Source organism: Sus scrofa, chromosome 13 (assembly GCF_000003025.6).
Source record: "Sus scrofa isolate TJ Tabasco breed Duroc chromosome 13, Sscrofa11.1, whole genome shotgun sequence".
NCBI lineage: Eukaryota > Metazoa > Chordata > Mammalia > Artiodactyla > Suidae > Sus > Sus scrofa.
The window spans coordinates 33,326,331-33,345,953 of NC_010455.5; the positions used below are offsets into that span (position 1 = coordinate 33,326,331).

Below are 19,623 nucleotides of genomic sequence, written 5' to 3' on the forward strand. Positions count from 1 at the left end.
AGAACCTTCAGACTCAGTGATTGAATGAGTTCCCCAATTGTTTTTTCTTGCATTTCATATGTTTTGGCCTGGGCTCCAGAGAAGCCTACAGCCTGGAAATGCTAATGAATGAAGACCAAAAAATAGCACCAAGGAAAACCTGTTACCTCTAGCCAAAGGATGGCCCAGCAAGACAGAAACATTTTAACCTACACCGTTCATTCTTTAAGAGAACATCGCAATAAAATCTATACTCCTTCTCACTCCAGCAGGCATTACACAGTGGAATCCATGACCAGAGCTTTGTTTTACATACATGCCCTTCCCTCCCACCTGCAATAGCAAGGAGATGTCCCTCTCCAGTGGAACTTGTGGGTCAAACTCTGACTTCTCCTTCCTGCTTCAGTAATGAGGCAGTGCCCTTCCTCAGCAGAGCCTATATGGAGGACTCTATCTTCCACTCCACTAGATGTTACAAGATGAAGACTTTCTTCAGCAGAGCCTTTGGGTGAGACTCTGGCTTTCAACTATTCAGTATTAACAAGGTGGTGTCCTTAACCTATAGAGTTCTAAGGCAAAAATCAACTTTCTGCTATGCTATGAATTAAGGAAGAAGCATTCCTCCATAGAAGAGCTCATGGTTGAGCTCTTGATCTCCACTCCATTTGCAATACTCTAACTTCCCCAACTACTTTCTCTGTCACATTACTGTTTTCCACGCTTGCTCTGCTGAAATGAAGCAGTGCTTCTTCCCACTTAAGCCCTTGCTGAAGATAATGTGAGTGTAGTTTTGTCATCTAGGTAACATGCAAATGGATAAAACCCTTAAAGAGTACTTAGAGACATTATAAACTAAATTGACATTTAAATCACTGCCCACAAAAGTGAGCCTGGGATTGCATTCTGAATCTAAACAGGTTGATCATACACTAAAATAAAAGATTTAAATATGAATTATAGTATGGTATAGTACTTAATATCTAGCCTATAGCCCAAAATTACTTGTCATATTTAAAAAAGTCAGGAAAAACTCAACTCTAATGAGAAAAGACAGTCAATAGATGCTAACTTTGAAGTGACACAAAGGTTGGAATCATCAGCAAGGATTTTAAAGCAGTGTTTGTAAAATTGCTCTGGTGAGATAATACAAAGATTCCTGAAACAAGTGAAAATGTAGGAATCTGTAGGTATCATCATTGTGGCTCAGTGGGTTAAGGACCTGACATAGTCTCCATAAAGATTCGATCCTTGGCCTTGCTCAGTGGTTTAACGATATGGCATTGCCGTAAGCTGTGGCATAGGTCACAGATGTGGCATGGGTATGGTGTTGCTGTGGCTGTGGTGTAGACTGTTGTTGCAGCTCTGATTCAGCCCCTAGCCTGGGGACTTCCATGTGCTGCTAGTGCAGCCATAAAAAGGAAAAAAAAAAAAAAAAAAAAAGAATCTGCAGTAAATAAGTAGAAAATATAAAGAATCAAATGAAAATTTTAGAACTGGAAAATACAATAACCAGAAACTTAAAATTACTGGATAGGCTAAATAGCAGAATGGAAAAAAGACAGAGCAAAGAATGAGTAAACTTCAAATGGATCAATAGCAGTTACTCAGTTTAAACAATGGAGAGAAACTGAAATAGTGAACTTAGAGACCTGACACAATAAAAAAAGATACAACATTTGAGTCACCAGAGTACTAGGTACAGAGGACAGAATGTGGAGCTTAAAAAATATTTGAAGAAATCATGGCTTACATGTCTTGGCTATTGTAAATAGTGCTGCAGTGAACATTGGAGTGCCTGTATCATTTCATTTTATTTCTTTTTTTTTTTACATTTTTTTTTCTTGTGGGCTACCTGCAGCATATGAATTCCAGGCCAGAGATCAGATCTGAGCTGCAGCTGTGGCAATTCCAGACCTCTAAATCACTCTGCCAAGCTGAGGATCAAACCTGTGTCCCAGTGCTGCAGAGACGCCACTGATCCTATTGTGCCAATTTCTGCTGTACAGCAAAGAGACTCAGTCATCCATATATGTATTCATTTCATTTCTTATATTATCTTTCTTCATGGTCTTTCCTAAGAGATTGGATATAATTCCCTGTACTAACAGTAGGACCTCATTGCTTATGCATTCTAAATATAATAGTTTGCAACCAATAATCCCAAACTCCCCATCCATTCCAATCCCTCCCCATCCCCCCTTGGCACCCGCAAGTCTGTTCTCTGTGTCCCTGAGTCTGTTTCTGTTTTGTAGATAGATTCATTTGTGCCATATTTAGATTCCACATATAAATGATATCATATGGTATTTGTCTTTCTCTTTCTGACTTACTTTACTTACTATGAAGAATCTCTAGTTGCATCCATGTTACTGAAAATGGTATTATTTTGGTTTTTTTTATGGCTGAGTAGTGTTCCATTATATATATGTACCACATCTTAATTCATTCCTCTGCTGATGGACATTTGGATTTTTTTCCATGTCTTGGCTATTGTGAATAGTGCTGAAGTGAACTTTGGGTTGCATATATCTTTTTGAATTATAGTTTTGTCTGGATATGTGCCTAGAAGTGGGATTGCTAGAATATGATAGTTCTAGATTTAGTTTTTTAAGGACCTTCCATACTGTGCTCCATATTTGTTACAGCAATTTACATTCCCACCAACAGTATGGGAGGGTTTGTTTTTCTCCACATTGTCTCCAGCTTTTGTTGTTTGTAGACTTTTTATTTTTTTTTGTCTTTTTGTCTTTTCCAAGGCTGCACCCACAGGATATGGAGGTTCCCAGGCTAGGGGTCTAATCAGAGCTGTAGCCACTGGCCTATGCCAGAGTCACAGCAATGCGGGATCCAAGCCACATCTGTGACCTACACCACAGCTCATGGCAATGCCAGATCCCTAACCCACTGAGCAAGGCCAGGGATCAAACCTGCAACCTCATGGTTCCTAGTCGGATTCGTTAACCACTGTGCCACGACGGGAACTCCTGTAGACTTCTTGATGATGGACATTCTGTCTGAAGAAACTAAAATGTCCATCTGACAGAGGAATGGATAAAGAAGGTGTAGTACATATATACAATGGAATATTATGCAGCCATAAAAAGAGCAGAATAATGCATTTGCAGCAACATGGATGGACCTAGAGAAGATCATTCTAAGTGAAGTAGGTCAGAAAGAGACAAATACAATATATCACTTACACGTGGAATCTAATAAAAAGTGACATAAAATAACTTATTTAAGAAACAAAAAAACTCACAGATTTCGAAACCAGTCTTATGGTTACCATAGGTGAAACCACTGGGGGGAGGGAAGAATTGGAAGGGTAGGAATAACACATACACGCTACTGTATAAAATAGATGATTAAAGAGAAACTACTGTATAGCAAAGATGCAAAAGCAATTAAATGAAGGAAAGATGTTCTTTTCAACAAATGGAGAGTTTGACTCACTTTCTCTCATGAAAACATAAAAATGACAACTAACTCCTGACCAACTATCAACAACATTGACCAGACACTAGCAAAACAGATAGCCTACACCCAAAGACAAAGAAAAAGCCACATTGAGATGAGAGAGGGGTGTTTCCATGATATAAGCAATCCCATACTTGAGTGGGCAACCCACAGACTGAAAAATAATTATATCATAGAGGCTTTTCCACAGGAGAGTTTGAAACCCCTCATCAGGTTCCCCAGCCTGGGAGTCTGGCATTGGGAGGAGGAGCCCCTGAAACATTTGGCATTGAAGGCCATAGGGGCTTGTGTGCAGGAGCTCTGCAGGTGTAGGGGAACGGAGACTCCATTCTTGGAGGGCAGACATAGGGTTTCATGTGCAGTTGATCCCAGAGCAAAGCAGGAACTCCATAAAAATCTGGGTCAGACTACCTGCAGTTCTTGGCAGGTCTCCTGGGAAAGCAAGGAACAGCTGTGGCTTTCTGTGGGGACAGGACATTGGAGGTGGATGTCCCAGGAATAATCAGCAGCTTGAGCTTTCCCAGAGGCTGACATTTTGGAAAAATCAGGCCCTACCAATTAGTGCTGAGAAGCCACAGGCCAAATAAGAAACAGGGTGGGAACACAGCATGACCCACCAGCAGACAGGCTGTTTAAAGTCCTCCCATGCACATAGTTGATTTGAGTAACACCCAGAGGTAGAGCCCCACCCACCAGAGAGAGAAGACTCAGCTCTACCTACCAGTGGACTGGCACCAGTCCCTCTCATCAGGAAACCTGTCACAAGCATCTGTATCAAGTTCACCCACAAGGGGTAGACACCAAAAGCAAGAGAGATTACAACCCTGTAGCCTGTGAAGAGGAGACCGCCCAAAAATGATACAAAGTGAACAGTCAGAGTAATATGAAGCAGATAAAGGAACTAAACCCCAGAAGAACAGTTAAGTGAAGTGGAGATAAGCAACCTACATGAAAAAGACTTCAGAGTAATGATGGTAAAGATGAGCCAAGATCTTGGAAAAAAACTGGAGGCACAAATTGATAAATTAAAAGAAACATTGAATGAAGAAAGAGAATATTTAAAGAACAAACAAATAGAGATGCAAAATACAATAACTGAAAATATTCATTAGAAGGAACCAATAGCAGAATACAGAAGGTAGAAGAACAAATAAACGAGGTGGAAGACAGACTGGTGGAAATCACTGATGCAGAAAAGAATAAAGAAAAAAGAATGAAAAGAAATGAGGACAGTCTAAGAGAACTCTAGGACAACCTTTTTTTTTTTTTTTTTGTCTTTTTGCCATTTCTTGGGCCACTCCCATGGCATATGGGATGTTCCCAGGCTAGGGGTCTAATTGGAGCTGTAGCCACCAGCCTATGCCAGAGCCACAGCAACACGGGATCCGAGCCGTGTCTGCGATCTACACCACAGCTCACGGCAATGCCGGATCGTTAACCCACTGAGCAAGGGCAGGGACCAAACCCGCAACCTCATGGTTCCTAGTCGGATTCGTTAACCACTGCGCCACGACGGGATCTCCCTAGGACAACCTTAAATGGACCAATATTTGCATTATAGGGGTGTCAGGAGAAGACATAGAGAAAGGGCCAAATAAAATATTTGAAGAGATAATAGTGGAAAACTTCTCTAACATGGCAAAGGAATCACTCGCTCAAATCCAGGAAGCATAATGAATGCCATATAGAATCACCCTGAGGAACACCCCGAGACACCTATTAATCAAACTGACCAAAATGAAAGACAAAGAGAAAATACTGAAAGCAGCTAGGGAAAAGCAACAAATAGCATAGAAGGAAACTCCAGTAAGGTTGTCAGCTGATTTTTTTCAGCAGAAATCCTGCAGGCCAGAAGGGAGTGGCAGGATATACTTAAGGTGATGAAAGGGAAAAGCCTCTAACCAAGAATACTCTACCCAGCAATGGTCTCATTCAGATTTGAAGGAGAAATCAAAAGCTTTACAGACAAGGGAGTCCCACTGTGGTGCAGTGGAGAAACAAAGCCAGCTAGTATCCATGAGGATGCAGGTTTGATCCCTGGCCTTGCTCAGAGGATCAGTGACTTGGCATTGCCCTGAGCTATGGCGTAAGTCACATACTCAGCTCAGATCCAGCATTGCTGTGGCTGTGGCATTGGCTGGCAGCTGTAACTCCAATTTGACCCTTAGTCTGGGAACTTCCCTATGCCTTGGGTGTGGCCCTAAAAAAAGCTTTATAGACAAGCAAAAGCTAAGGGAATTCAGTACCAGTAAACCAGATTTACAACAAATACTAAAGGAACTTTCCTAGGTGGAAAAGAAAAGGCCACAACTGGAAACAGAAATATTGCAAATGACAAGACTCACCAGTAAAGGCATACAAAGACTAAAGGTAGGAAGTCATCCACACACAAATATGTTACCAAAAGCAGAAATTGTGAGAAGAGGAGGGTACCAATGTGGGATATTGGAGATGCATTTGCAATTAAGAGACCAGCAATTTAAAACAATCTTCTGTGTGTGTGTATATATATATATATTTGGTACCTGAAAACTAAAAATCTACAGTCGATACACAAATAAGAAAAATAAATCCAAACACAACACTAAAGATAGTCATCAAACCATAAGAGAAGAGAACAGTAGAAGGAAAGAACAAAGACTAACAAAGCCAAATCCAAAACAGTTAACAAAATGGCAGTAAGAACATGTTTTTCAATAATTACCTTAAATGTAAATGGACTAATTGCTCCAACCAAAAGATATAGACTGACTGATTACAAAAACAAGACCCATATATATATGGGGACTGCAAGAGACTCACTTCAGTTTTTAGGTTTTAGTTTATGCAAACTGGAAGAGAGAGAATGAAAGAAGATATTCCATGCAAATGAAAATCAAAAGAGAGCTGGAATAGCAACACAAAACAGACTTTTAAATAAAGATGGCTATAAGAGACATAGAAGAGCATTACATAATGATCAAAGGATCAATCCAAGAAGATAGAACAATTGTAAATATGTATGCACCCATTATATGAGCACTTCAATATGTAAGCAACTGCTAACAGCCTTGAAAGGAGAAATCAAAAATAACACAATAATAGTGGGGTAGGTATTGCAGCAGTAGACAGATCAGACAAAATCATTAAGGAAACATAGGCCTTAAATGATGCATTAGAGCAGATGGGTTTAATAGATATTTATAGAATATTCTATCCAAAAGCAGCAAAATACTCATTCTTCTTAAGTGTACACAGAACATTTTCTAGGATAGAACACATTTTGGGCCACAAATCAACCCTCAGTAAATTTAATAAAATTGAAATCTTATCAAGCATCTTTTCCAATCATCATGCTGTAAGAAAGGATATCAGCGACAAGAAAAAAAGGTGCAAAAAACACAAACACATGGAGGCTTACCAGTAAGGTGCTAAACAGCCAATATATCAGTGAAAAAGAGGAGATTAAAAAGTACTTAGAAACAAATGACAACAAAGACACAAAGATTCAAAACTTATGGGATGCAGCAAAAGCAGATCTAAAAGGGAAGTTTATAACACTACAAGCCTACCTCTGGAAGGAGGGAAAATCTCAAACAACCTAACTTTACATCTCAAGCAACTAGAGAAGGAAGAACAAACAAAACCCGAAGTTAGTAGAAGGTAAGAAATCATAAAATAAGAGCAGAAATAAATGAAATTCAAACAGGGAAAACCATAGAAAAGATCAGTGAAAGTAAAAGCTCGTTCTTTGAAAAGGTCAGCAAAATTGATAAACCTTTAGCTAGACTCATCAAGAAAAAAAGAGCACTCAAATCAATAAAATTAAAAATGAAAAAGGAAAAGTTACAACAGACATCACAGAAATACAAAGGATCATGAGAAACTACTACAAGCCACTATATGCCAATAAAATGGACAATCTAGTAGAAATGGACAAATTCTTAGAAAGGTACAATCTTATAAGACTAAACCAGAAAGAAATAGAAAAGGTGAATAGACCAATCACAAGTACTGAAATTGAAATTGTGATTTAAAAACTTTGAATAAACTAGGAGTTCCCTTCCTGGCTCAGTGGTTAATGAAACCAACCAGGATCCATGAGGATGTGGGTTCAATCCCTGGCCTTGCTCAGTGGGTTAGGGATCCGGCATTGCCATGAGCTGCAATGTAGGTCACAGACGCTGCTTGGATTCCCTGTTGCTGTGGTGTAGGCCAGTGGCTGTAGCTCTGATTAGACCCCTAGCCTGGGAACTTCCATATGCCATAGAAAGAAAGAAAGAAAGAAAAGAAAGGAAGGAAGGAAAGAAAGAGAGAGAGAGAAAGAAGGAAGGAAAAGGACTTTTTAATAAACAAATTCCAGGATGAGATGGCCTCACAGGTCAGTTCCGTCAAACATTTAGGTAAGAGTTAATACCTATCCTTCTGAAACTCTACCAAAAAACTGCAGAGGAAGGAACACTCCCAAACTCTGATGCCACCATCACTGTGATACCAAACCTAGACAAAGATACCATGAAAAGAGAAAATTACTCACCAGTATCATGATGAACTTAGATGTAAAAATCCTCAACAAAAGTCTAGCAAACCAAATCCAGTATGCATTGAAAGGACAATACACCATGCTCAAGTGGGATTTATCCCAAGGATGCAAGTATTTTTCAATGTCCACAAATCAGTGTGATATACCACATTAACAAATTGTGGAATAAAACCATATGATCCTCTCAATAGGTGCAGAAAAAGCTTTTGACAAAGTCCAACACCTATTTCTGATAAAACCCTTCCAGAAAATGGGTATAGAAGGAACCTACCCAACATAATAAAGGTCATATATGGTAAACCCACAGCTATCATCATTCTCAATGGTGAAAGCATTTCCTCTAAGATCAGGAACAAGACAAGGAGGTCTGCTCTTGCCACTTCTGCTCAACACAGTTTTGGAAGTCCTAGCCAAGGCAACCAGAGAAGAAAAAGAAAGAAGAGAAATCCAAATTGGAAAGAAAGAAGTAAAACTATCACTCTTTGCAGATGATATGATATTGTACCTGGAAAATCCTAAAGACATTACCAGAAAACTGTTAGAACTTATCAGTGAATTTGGTAAAGTTGCAGGGTATGAAATTAATACACAGAAATCAATTGCATTTCTGTATACTAACAATAGAATATCACAAAGAGAAACTAGGGGAACCATTCCCATTTAACATCTCATCAAAAAGAATAAACCTATCAAAAGAGACAGAAGACCTGTACTCTGAAAATTGGAAGACACTTATGAATAAAATCAAAGATGACACAAATGGCAAGATATACCATGCTCTTGGATTGGAAGAATCAGTATTGTCAAAATTACTATTCTACCCAAGGCAATCTACAGATTCAACACATTCCCCATCAAATTACCAATGGCATTTTTCACACAACTAGAACAAAAATTTTTTAATTTTTATGGAAATACAAAAATTCTGGCTAGCAAAAGCAATCCTGAGAAAGAAGAATGGACCTGGAGGAATTAGGCACTTTGGCTTCAGATTATACTGCAAAGCTATGGCCATCAAGACAGCATGGTACTGGCACAAAAACAGAAATATAGATGAGTGGAACAGGATAGAAAGCCCAGATATACCTCTGGTCAACTATCCCATGATAGAGGCGGCTAGAATATACAATGGAGAAAAGACAGTCTCTTCAAGTAAGTAGTGCTGGGAAAATTGGACAGCTACATGTAAAATAATGAAATTAGAACACTCTCTAATACTATACACAAAAATAAACTCAGAAGGGATTAAAGTTAAATTTAAGAGTAGATACTATAAAACTCTTAGAGGAAAACATAGGCCAAACACTCTCTTACATAAACTGCAGCACTGTCTTCTCAGATCCGCCTCCTAGAATAATGAAAATTAAAAAAGAAATAAACAAATGGGACCTAATTAGACTTAAAGGCAACCATAAACAAAACAAAAAGGCACAGAATTGGAGAAGATCTTTGCAAATGATGTGACTGACAAGGGATTAATCTCCAAAATATGCCAAAAACTCGTGCAGCTTAATATCATAAAACAATCCAAGCAAAAAATGGGTAGAAGACCTAAATAGATGTTTCTCCAGAGAAGACATAAAGATGGCCAAAAACCTAAGAAAAGATCCTCAACATCACTAATTATTAGAGAAATGCAAATCAAAACTACAATGAGATTACTACCTTACACCAGCTAAAATGGCCATCATCAAAAGTCTACAAACAGTAACTTCTGGAGAGGGTGCAGAGAAAAGGGCACCCTCCTATGCTGTTGGTGGAAATGTAAATTGATACAACCACCACAGAAAACAGTATAGAGGTTCTTCAAAAAACTAAAAATAGAATTACAGTATAATCCGGGAATCCTGCTCCTAGACATATCCAGAGAAAACCATCATTCAAAATGACACATGCACCCAAGTATTCTTTGCATCAGAATAAGACATGGAGGCAACCTAAATGTTCACTGACAGAGGAATGGATAAAGAAGTACATGTATACAATGGTATATCATTCAGGCATAAATAGAATGAAATAATGCCATTTGTAGCAACATGGATGGATCTAGAGATTATCATACGAAATGAAGTTAATGAAAGACAAACATCATGATACCACTTATATGTGGAATCTGAAAAAAGCATACAAATGAACTTATTTGCAGAACATAAACAGACTCACAGACTTTGAAAAATTTATGGTTACCGTAAGGGGACAGTTTAGGGAGGGAGGGATGGACTGGGGAGTTGGGATTGACATGTACTCGCTGAGGTATATGGAATGCTGTATAGGACAGAGAACTCTGCCCAGTATTCTGTGATAATCTTTGTGGGAAAAACTTCCAGTAGAGAATGGATGTGTGTACATGTATAACTGAATCACTTTGTTGCACAGCAGAAATTATCACAACATTGGAAATTAATTATATGTCAATAAAAGTTAAAAAATTAAATGCATAGGTGAAGCAGTTGGATATTCAGAAGCAAATTCAATGGATCATATACCTAAATGTAAAACATTAAAAATTTTTTGAGAAAATTTTTATGACTTGCAATTTTAAGCATGGCACTAAGGAATAGCCTATAAAATAAAATGTTAATAAGTTGGTCTTCATCAAAACAAAAAGTTGTTGCTTCCCCCCTCCCTCTTAAGATGAAAATATGTCATAGACCAGAAGAAAATAATTTTGAATCACATATCTGCCAAAGGCTTGTATGTAGAATATATAAGGAATATTCTAAACTGAACAATAATTCTAAAAGTAACTTCTAACAATTTATTTAGAAAATGGGCAAAAGATTTGAATAAACACTTCATCAATGCAAATATATTGTGAGTCAATAAGAACATGAAAAGATTTTTCATATAATTAGACATTAGGGTAAAGAAAATTAATGCTGCAGTGAGATACTACTACACACCTGTTAGAATGGCTGAAATAAAAAATACTGAAAATACCAAATGATAAGGACATTTGGATTAAAAAAAATGTAAATGTTAACACTTTTTCAGTGTAACATTGAGTGCAATCACTGATACTTAATAAACAAGTTGGTATTATTCTTAAATCATGTTAAGCCTATGAAATAGGAACTCTACCTGGTTTACACATGTTCTATTAATCACCTTAACTTTTCTTTGGGCTCCATCAAGAAAACAGTTATGAAAAGTTACCTTACTCAGCAGCACCTTTTGACTCATGCTTCGTTGGAGAGTGATCCAGTCCAAATAATTACTGTGTTAACTCAAAAAAAAATAATGAATGATAAATAATAATTTCATAGTAATGGTGATAACAGTAACATTTTGAATGCTTACCTTGTGCCTGCTTCATGTTTTATATAAACTATCTCATTTTATTTTTTTAATTGTCAGTTTTCTTGGCTGCACCCACGATATCTGAAAGTTCCTTGACTTGGGATCAAACTAGAGCCATAGCAGTGACAATGCTGAATCCTTAATTGCTAGGCTACGAGGAAACTCCCATTATCTCATTTTAATTATTGCTACAATTCTTCTTCTTCTTATAGTACTGATTAGAAACTGATCCTTAGAGAGGATTTGGAATGTGCCCAAAGTTACATTTGTACTATGTAAAGTTACATAGTAAAGTAGTAAATGTTCAGCCAGAGCCCAAATCTAAGTTCATTCGACTCCAGGGCTCTTAATAATGACAGTATTTTATCTTTTGAATTAAATTCTTTTAATACATCTCACATACAATTTATTGTGATTTTACTAGTTACTCATTGTCATGTTCTGATATGGAAGTTACACTGATCAGAATGAAGATATACCCCCTCCAAAAAATATAAAACAATAGTGACTTAAAATGACCTTTATTTCTTTTTCAAGTTGGCACAGTCTGGATTTGGTATGGCAGCTCTGCAATCATCAAGAATTCAGGTTCATTCTGTACTCATGCTCTTTCTTCTTTATTACGGTACTTCAGCTTTGTAGCCTAAAACACCTAGCTTTAGGTAGCACATCTGCACTCCAGCCGTAGGAAGGAGGAAAGAAAAAAAGTCATGCTCTTACATTTCATGGACACTTCTTCCTCGTTGCTCAGAACAGTTCCTTCCTACTTCCTGTTGGTCAGAACTCAGTCACACACACTATTTAATCTCTAGCTGAAATAGACGCTGAGTCTTTATTCAAGATGGCCATGTACTATCTAAGTATTAGGAATTTGATGCTGTATAAAAAGTGGAGAAAGAATACTGAGGGACCGCTAAAAACCTTGGCTACAGCAACCGTGAAAATTATTTTCATGTAAAGTTCTAATGGTATTTTCCTTCTTTTGCCAACTTTATTTGAGAAATAGTGAAATGATGCCTTCACTAACACTTTATTATATATGTAAAGAAGTGAATTTTAGGAAAAACATGAAAAAATAATGAAATTGCTGGTAAGACATTAGAATCATCTTAAGTTTTCCTTTAATACGTTTTGTAAACTTGATGTACATTTGTGAGGGTACGTATGTTGTACCTAAAAATTAAAATCATGTAAATATGAGCAACAGAGATCCTAAAGGAAACAATAGAAAAGTTAGACTTAATTGATATCTTCAGGACACTACATCCAAAAAAATCAGAATACACATTCTTCTCAAATGCTCATGGAACATTCTCAAGAATCGACCACATATTGGGACACAAAGCGAATCTCAGTAAATTTAGGAGCATAGAAGTTATCTCAAGTATCTTCTCTGACCACAATGCCATGAAATTAGAAATCAACCATGGGAAAAGGAAAGAGAAAAAACCTACTGCATGGAGACTAAACAACATGCTACTAAAAAACCAATGGGTCAATGAGGAAATCAAAAAGGAAATTAAAAACTACCTTGAAACAAATGACAATGAAGACACAACCTCTCAAAACCTATGGGATGCTGCGAAAGCAGTGCTCAGAGGGAAATTTATAGCAATACAGGCCTTTCTCAAAAAAGAAGAAAGATCCCAAATTGACAACTTAACCCTCCACCTAAATGAATTAGAAAAAGAAGAACAAAAAAGTCCTAAAGTCAGCAGAAGGAAGCAAATTATAAAGATCAAAGAAGAAATCAATAAAATAGAGACTCAAAAAAACAATAGAGAAAATTAATAAAACCAAGAGCTGGTTCTTTGAAAAGGTAAACAAAATTGACAAACCCCCGGCCAGACTCACTAAAAAGAGAAGAGAAAGAACCCAAATAACCAAAATTATAAATGAAAAAGGAGAAATCACAACGGATACAGCAGAAATACAAAAAACCATAAGAGAATACTATGAACAACTATACGGCAACAAGTTTGACAATCTGGAAGAAATGGACAATTTTCTAGAATCTTACAGCCTGCCAAAACCGAATCAAGTAGAAACAGACCAACTGAACAGACCAATCACTAGAAATGAAATTGAAGAGGTCATAAAATCACTCCCTACAAATAAAAGTCCAGGACCAGATGGCTTCACAGGTGAATTCTATCAAACATATAAAAAGGAATTGGTGCCCATCCTCCTTAAACTCTTTCAAAAGGTTGAAGAAGAAGGAATACTCCCAAAGACATTCTATGAGGCCACCATCACCCTCATTCCAAAACCAGACAGAGATACCACCAAAAAAGAAAACTATCGCCCAATATCATTGATGAATATAGATGCAAAAATTCTCAACAAAATCTTAGCCAACCGAATCCAACAACATACCAAAAAAATTATACACCATGATCAGGTTGGGTTCATCCCAGGTTCACAAGGATGGCTCAACATATGCAAATCAATCAGCATCATACACCACATTAACAAAAAAAAAGTCAAAAATCATATGATCATCTCAATAGACGCAGAAAAAGCATCTGACAAAGTCCAACATCCATTCATGATCAAGACCCTCGCCAAAGTGGGTATAGAGGGAACATTCCTGAATATAATCAAAGCCATTTATGATAAACCCACAGCAAATATAATCCTCAATGGGGAAAAACTGAAAGCCTTCTCACTCAAATCTGGAACAAGACAGGGATGCCCACTCTCACCACTGCTCTTCAACATAGTTTTGGAAGTCCTAGCCACAGCAATTAGACAAACCAAAGAAATAAAAGGCATCCATATAGGAAGAGAAGAGATCAAACTGTCACTGTATGCAGATGACATGATACTATACATAGAAAACCCTAAGGACTCAACCCCAAAACTCCTTGAACTGATTAATAAATTCAGCAAAGTAGCAGGATATAAGATTAACATTCAGAAGTCAGTTGCATTTCTGTATACCAGCAATGAAACATTAGAAAAGGAATACAAAAATATGACACCTTTTAAAATTGCACCTCACAAAATCAAATACCTCGGAACACACCTGACCAAGGAGGTAAAGGACCTATATGCTGAGAACTATAAAACTTTAATCAAAGAAATCAAAGAAGATGTAAAGAAATGGAAAGATATTCCATGTTCCTGGATTGGGAAAATCAATATTGCAAAAATGGCCATCCTACCCAAAGCAATCTACAGATTCAATGCAATCCCTATCAAATGACCCATGACATTTTTCACAGAACTAGAACAAACAATCCAAACATTTATATGGAAAAACAAAAGACCCAGAATCGCCAAAGCAATCCTGAGAAACAAAAACCAAGCAGGAGGCATAACTCTCCCAGACTTCAAGAAATACTACAAAGCCACAGTCATCAAAACAGTGTGGTAATGGTACCAAAACAGACAGACAGACCAATGGAACAGAATAGAGAACCCGGAAATAAACCCTGACACCTATGGTCAATTAATCTTTGACAAGGGAGGCAAGAACATAAAATGGGAAAAAGAAAGTCTATTCAGCAAGCATTGCTGGGAAACCTGGACAGCAACATGCAAAGCAATGAAACTAGAACACACCCTCACACCATGCACAAAAATAAACTCCAAATGGCTGAAAGACTTAAATATACGACAGGACACCATCAAACTCCTAGAAGAAAACATAGGCAAAACACTCTCTGACATCAACATCATGAATATTTTCTCAGGTCAGTCTCCCAAAGCAATAGAAATTAGAGCAAAAATAAACCCATGGGACCTCATCAAACTGAAAAGCTTTTGCACAGCAAAGGAAACCCAAAAGAAAACAAAAAGACAACTTACAGAATGGGAGAAAACAGTTGCAAATGATGCAATGGACAAGGGCTTAATCTCTAGAATATATAAGCAACTTATACAACCCAACAGCAAAAAAGCCAATCAATCAATGGAAAAATGGGCAAAAGACCTGAACAGACATTTCTCCAAAGAAGATATACAGATGGTCAACAAACACATGAAAAAATGCTCAACATCGCTGATTATAAGAGAAATGCAAATCAAAACTACCATGAGATACCACCTCACACCAGTCAGAATGGCCATCATTAATAAGTCCACAAATAACAAGTGCTGGAGGGGCTGTGGAGAAAAGGGAACCCTCCTGCACTCTTGGTGGGAATGTAAACTGGCACAGCCACTATGGAGAACAGTCTGGAGATACTTTAGAAATCTATCCATAGAACTTCCATATGACCCCGCAATCCCACTCTTGGGCATCTATCTGGACAAAGCTCTACTTAAAAGAGACACGTGTACCCGCATGTTCATTGCAGCACTATTCACAATAGCCAGGACATGGAAACAACCCAAATGTCCATCGACAGATGATTGGATTGGGAAGATGTGGTATATATACACAATGGAATCCTACTCAGCCACAAAAAAGAATGACATAATGCCATTTGCAGCAACATGGATGGAACTAGAGACTCTCATCCTGAGTGAAATGAGCCAGAAAGACAAAGACAAATACCATATGATATCACTTATAACTGGAATGTAATATCCAGCACAAATGAACATCTCCTCAGAAAAGAAAATCATGGACTTGGAGAAGAGACTTGTGGTTGCCTGATGGGAGGGGGAGGGAGTGGGAGGGATCGGGAGCTTGGGCTTATCAGACACAATTTAGAATAGATTTACAAGGAGATCCTGCTGAATAGCATTGAGAACTATGTCTAGATACTCATGTTGCAACAGAAGAAAGGGTGGGGGAAAAACTGTAATTGTAATGTATACATGTAAGGATAACCTGACTCCCTTGCTGTACAGTTGGAAAATTTAAAAAAAAATCATGTAAATGTGATATCTTCTTTTATAGCAGCTCATCTTACTCAGAAATGTTCTGGATAAATTAGAGCTACTATTCGATGCAATAGTTTAGAGCATTTAACTTTTGAAAAAGCTTTTAGGTGTGCTTTGAGGCTTACATGTTTGCTTTACCAATTTTCCAGAGATATGAAAAAACCTGTATTGGAAAGAGGACTGCTATAAACAATAATTTCAGTACTTTATAGACAAAGTTTGGATTGCCATCAGTTTTAAAATTCACTTTTTGATAAATGAAATATTGCCCTCCTTTGCCATTTTAACAGTTCATAGTGTTTCTGGTTCTTTTTAACCTATTGTTAATATTAGAAGTGCCAAATGATTGTTCTCACTCATTTATGTAGGTAAGAAGTCAGATATGTGCCAAATTGAATTAAAAACAAATGAGTAGGAGTTTCTTTTTTGGCTCAGTGGGTTAAGAACCTGATGTTGTCTTTGTGAGGATGCAAGTTTGATCCCTGACCTGGCTCAGTGGGTTAAGGATCCTGCCTTGCCATAAGCTGCCACATAGGTCACAGATGGGCTAGGATCTGGTGTTGCTGTGACTGTGGTATAGGCCAAAGCTGCAGCTCTGATTTGACCCCTGGCCCAGGAACTTGCAGCTGTAAAAAGAAAAAAAAAAAAAAAAAGAATACAAGTCTCCAAATGACTCTTTCTAGTAGAATAAAAATCTGTTACATTATTAAAATCAGAGAGCTAAACATTCTCCCTTTGTTTGCCCTACTTAATTTCAAACCTTTTGGTTCTTTTCTTGATCCAACTTTTCTAAGAAGCAGTTAATTACTTGCCTGTTTTTTAAGAAGTATACTTAAGAGCCAGAATGAATCTAGGTTAACAGTGTCTAAAGTCTAATTTATCTAATTTTGAAAACAAAAGGAAAATAATATAAATAAAAGTAAAATATGAGAAACAATTCTTTACATATGTGACTATGAAGATTAATATCTGTATAGAGTATGGAACAGTCAATAAGAAAACCAGAAAAACACTGTCAATAATCAGCAAAAGATAAAACAAGCCATTCATACAGCATTATATTAGGGAAATATTCAGTTTTACTGATAATCAAAGATATGCAAATTAAGTCAATGAGATAATAAATTCGCCTTCCAATTAACAAGTAAGAAAGTAGAAATTATCCTCTGTCATTCAATTTTTGCTGAAATGAATGCCTCCATACTTTGCTGATGGATTTCAAGTTTTTGTTGGCATATTTGAAAAATAGTTTGGGAAGAGTCTTCAGATTCTTCAGACCCTGGTATTCTAATTGTAATAATACCCATTTATTATAATACCCATTTGTAGAACAAAAAATGATTTCAAAGGGTTGTTACATAATATTTAATGTTAGATAAAGGGTTTTAAGATAATATTTAATATAAAAGTGAGGTGAATTTTAATCTCATAAATATCTCATTTAAAGCATTATTTGTAATAACTAGCATAAATTTACTTAATGTGCCAGCTGTGGTCTAATTAAGACAGATGAGTTAACACCTACATCTAAAGAACTGTTAGAAAAATTTAAGTAAGAGTTCTCATTGTAGCTCAGTGGTAATAAACCTGACTAGTATCCATGAGGAAGCAAGTTTGATCCCTGGCCCTGCTCAGTGGGTTAAGGATCTGGCATTGCTGTGAGAGCTGTAGTGTACGTCACAGACATGGTTCAGATCTGGTGATGCTGTGCCTGTGGTATAGGGTGGCAGCTGAAGCACCAATTTGACCCCTAGCCTGGGAAGTTCTATATGCCTTGGGTGCAGCCCTAAAATAAATAAGTAAATAAATAAATAAATAAATAAATAAATAGTGTGTTACATACTAAAGTGAATTTATGTGCAGTTATATATAGTACAATTTTATATCCTGAAAACATATTTGAGGGAAATAAGAAAATTTACCATGGTATTCATGGAGATTAATGGAGGGGTTAAATTGTTAGATGTCTTATTTTCTATTTTTTTTTTCAAAATTTCAAATTATTTTGTTAGGAAAAAATAAAAGCTTTCATCAAAAAATAAGGATATTGTAAAATAATAGCATGTGTTAAGTGAATGAATGATATGTGTATACAAGAGCTTAGGATAAGAGATTATACTAATTTGCTATGTTTAGCTTTTATTGTAGTATCAGCAAGTTTATGTTAAATTCTAGGAAAAGTGGATCTGGGCTCGAATCTGGGTTTTTCACCTATTATGTTAGGCTTGTTATTTTGCTTTTTATTTTTTCTTTTTTGGCTGCACTCATGGCATATGAAAGTTTCAGGCCAGGGATGGAATCCAAGCTGCAACTGCAACCTGTGCCACAGATGAGGCAATGCCAGATCCTTAACCCACTGCACCAGGCCTGGGATTGAACCCGCACCACTGCAGAGACAGTACTGGAGCCTTAACCCACCATGCCACAGCAGGAACTAGGTCTGCTTTATAGTACCCATTTATAGAACAAAAAACAATTTCAAAGGGTTGTTAGAGATTAAATAAAATTGCATATAAAACCTCAAGTAATCAATCAGTGTTAATTGCATTATTCTGTTTTTGATATGAATGATGTGTCCTCAGGTGTACATAATTGATGTCTGTTTTCTGATGTAGGTTATGTTTATAATGATAACAATATATCACTTAAGAATATATACATAAAGAAATAGATATATAAAATATATAAAATTGGATTGTGATGATCACTGTACAACGACAAATAATTAATTCATTGAAAACAACAACAAAAAAGAAATAGACTCAATGAAGTGGACTTCAGTTGTATATGGGGTGTTTGGATAAGAGTATGTATATATTTAAGCCAGGATAGAAAAAACCTTTTGTCCTTCTGAAGTGTTAAAACTATAATGTCTTCATCAAAGTAATCTTTTTTTTCTTTGCTTTTTAGGGCCGCACTCACTGCACATGGAAGTTCTCAGGCTAGGGGTCGAGTCAGAACAACTGCCGGCCTATGCCACAGCCACAGCAACTCAGAATCTGAGCTGCGTCTGCTATCGACACCACAGCTCATGGCAATGCTGGATCTCTGACCCACTGAGCAAGTCCAGGGATCAAACCCACGTCCTCATAGATATTAGTCAGATTGTTTCTGCTTCTGCAAAGCACAACAGGAACTCCCACTAATCTTATTTTGATGTGAAAAGATAGTCTGAGAACCATCGTTTGTGGAAAACAATGACATCATTACTCATTTTAGTAAAAAACAAGATTGTCAAATTTTAAATAGATATGCTACAGTACTTTAAGAAAAACAAAAACCAGTTCCTGTTCATGGCTCAGCAGTTAACAAACCTGACTAGCATCCATGAGGATGTGGGTTCAATCCCTGGCCTTGCTCAGTGGGTAAAGGATCCAGCGTTGCTGTCAGATCTGGTGTAGGTTGCAGATGTGGCTCAGATCCTGAGTTGCTGTGGCGTAGGCTGGCGGCTTCAGCTCTGATTTGACCCCTAACCTGGGAATCTCCATATGCTGCATGTGCGGCCCTAA

General features: G+C 37.2%; 1 protein-coding gene across 14 annotated transcripts in view; it reads left to right on the forward strand.

Annotated features, from left to right (window-relative positions):
- Nucleotides 1–19,623, forward strand: part of DOCK3 (dedicator of cytokinesis 3) — a 504,996-nt gene that overhangs the window by 174,193 nt on the left and 311,180 nt on the right. The window lies entirely within an intron of this gene.